The sequence below is a fragment of the Myotis davidii genome, unplaced genomic scaffold (assembly GCF_000327345.1).
Source record: "Myotis davidii unplaced genomic scaffold, ASM32734v1 scaffold189, whole genome shotgun sequence".
NCBI classification, from domain to species: Eukaryota; Metazoa; Chordata; class Mammalia; order Chiroptera; family Vespertilionidae; genus Myotis; species Myotis davidii.
This window is the reverse complement of record NW_006383017.1, coordinates 3233014-3236119: the sequence shown is the minus strand read 5'-3', so window position 1 is coordinate 3236119 and position 3106 is coordinate 3233014.

The following is a 3106-nucleotide window of genomic DNA, read 5'->3' as shown; positions in this document are numbered from 1 at the left end:
AGAAAAAAAAAATTAAAAACCACTTCTCCAAAAAAGTGTAAAGGATGTATTCACTACAGAGATCCTTATTGAGGGGTGGGCATTCAAAGGCACCCCAAAATTTAGGGATGGGGATGCAGCCTGGGAAAGTATATTAGGTATTACAATGGGCATTGACTTCCGGAGAACAAAAAGAAAGTTGCAGTCAACCAACCAACAGAAAGTGGGCATGTTTGGGGTTATTCGTAGTAGTTATCAACATGGGACATGGTGATAACAGGACCATGAAATGGCGCAGGTAATCCTGTCCTAGCAACTCGGATGTCAAGCTGAGAAGCCTGGAAGCCAGGATGGGAAGCCTGGATGGTTCTCAGCCAGGCCAGTTTTATCTGGGAGGTGACCACCTTCTCTGGCGATGCTCCAAGCTGGAGAGACCAAGATGCAGACACAGGGAAAGGCTACACTGGACTGCACTTCTTTCTAAAGGAGAAGGAAATACTAACAATTCCAACCCCTCCTGCCCCTCCCTGCTCTTGACACTCCCTCCAGGTTTTCAGTCCAGATTATTTGTAAAGACTAGGCCTCTAAGCAGACGATTTAAAACACAAGTGGACTATTGCTTCCCCAGGCCACACATAAACGTCTACCCCTTCCTTCATTTTTTAAAAAATATATTTTTTATTGATTTCAGAGAGGGAGAGAGAGAGATAGAAACATCAATGATGAGAGAGAATCATCGTTTGTCTACCTCCTGCAATCCCCCTACTGGGGATCAAGCCCGCAACCCCGGCATGTGCCCTTGACTGGAATCGAACCCGGGACCTTTCAGTCCTCAGGCAGATACTGTATCCACTGAGCTAAACCAGCTAGGGCCCCTTCATTCATTTTTGAAAACTGACCAGGCTCCCTCTTTTAGGTATTCCAAATGGTTTCCTCAGCTGCTGGTTTGGGGGGAGGGGGGGGTCTTTCAAAAAGATAATCACTTACATCCACCATCCATGTCCCTTTAGCTTGGGCAGCACATCCGCACCCAGGCCTTGACTTTCTGCTGAGACTACAACTAGGAGCTGACAGAGGTGAGCCCGCTATCCCAGCACAGCCCCTCCTGACCACCTGGGGGCACCACTGTCTAAAGATGGCAAAGCATCAGAAACTACTAGGCATATAGCTCTCTCTGCTCAGGCTCCGCACAGAGCACGTTGTGTTTCCTTCCAAACAGGTGTCTGTACCTCTGGGTATCGAGTTTCCCAAAGAGTTTTCATAAACTGTGATTCATGAGCGAGAGCTGTACAAACGCTACCTCTAAAACTCCGCCAGTCCCTTCCCGACCTTCCTGGCCAGGCCTGGTCATCACGAACACTTCATAACCGGCTCATGCTCTAGGTGTTCCACGTCAAAGGGGCTGCCAGCTTCCAAAAATTGCTAACTTAAAAAAATATATCAAATAAGCAAGCCACTCCACCGCTCTGGAACCCTGCACACTGGGAACTGGGTTTATTCCCAGATCAAAGTAAGATGGACTGAAAATGGAAAGTTGGTAAAATTTACCCCCTGAGGCATGGTCGTCTTCTCAAGTCTTTTCGACACATAACGGGCAGATTTTAATCACAATATCTAGGGACTTCCATTTGCATATATTATAACTCATAAGTGAATACACAATCACCAAAAACTCACCACTGATCCTTTGGGATCTTGATCCAAGTTACTCAATGGGTTGACGATGGTGTCCAAAAATCTGAAGCCAGCAGTGGGACTTTCACTGAGCTCTTGACTTTATCTCTCTAAGCCTCATTCCTTCACTCATAAAGCAGGAAGAATAATAGAATCTCTGTATGTTGCTGTAAAGATTCAATCAGATAAAGTAGGTACCAGGTATATTGCAGAACCTGCCCCATACTTCACTCACAAGAGGAGGTGGTGGGCATTAAATGTAATCTTCTTACTCAAATTAACTTGAGGCTCAGAGAACGGATGATCGTCCTCACTCAGGATTCTCAATCTAATGAACTGTGGATGCAGGTAAGAAAGAAAGTGTTGATCATGTTCACAGTTACCCAGTTTCTAGTGAGTCTGCCCTTTACCAGGGAAAGGCCTAGAACAGCCCTCAGCTGAGGAATGGGAATGAGCAGCTTGTGATGAATAAACAACACGAAGATGACAGAACACCCATGAACTACTCAATCTTCAGTACAATACGTATGTGTCCATAAGAGCAAATGCAACTATGTCAAGTTAAACTATATCAGTGCACTAAGACTTCTGGCAATAAAACTTATTCGGTGGATTAAAGGGTGTGTGTGTATGTGTAAGATTCATTGAATTACAATGCTGCATTCAGAGAACACACTGATTGTACTTTAATAACTTTTCTAATTAAAGATTTCTGGTTCTCATCTCTTCAGTTATAATTCAAGATTCCTTGTTGAATCATTACAATAGTAAAAAAAATTTAAATGACAAAGACCTAGGAAGACAACCAAACAAGTTTGCATCCATTTGCAAAAATGGTCTAAAATACTGAGCAGAGATATTCAATAATAGGGTCTTGGTTATTTACGGCCATGCTATAAATTATGGTCCAGGGTACAATGGCACTAGATGTGACTCCTAAGAATGATTACATGGATGTCGATCCGGAGAACTGAGAAGATATTTATGGACTAACTGACGCATATGTAAACTTTTTATTAAGGAAAATTAAAAATTTATGCAAAACTAAGAGTATCATGAATCTTCATGTATCCATGACCCAGCAGAAACTTTCAAACTTTTTTATCTTTATTTTTGTTAATCCTCACCTGAGGCTATTTTTCCATTGATTTTTAGAGAGAGTGGAAAGGAGGGGGAGAGACAGAGAGAAACATTCATGTGAGACACATCAATTGGTTCCCTCTCACATGAGCCCTTGACCAGGGCTGGGATCAAGCCCCAACCAGTACGTGCCCTTGACTGGAATCGAACACGGGCTGACGCTCTAATCCCCTGAGTCCACTGAGCCAAACCAGGTAGGGCAAAACTTTCAAAAATTTAAGACTAAATCTTGTTTCAGCTAAAATACTAGCCATAAGCTCACCTCTCCCCCCTCAATTATCTGGAACCAATACCAGACACTGTATCAATCATG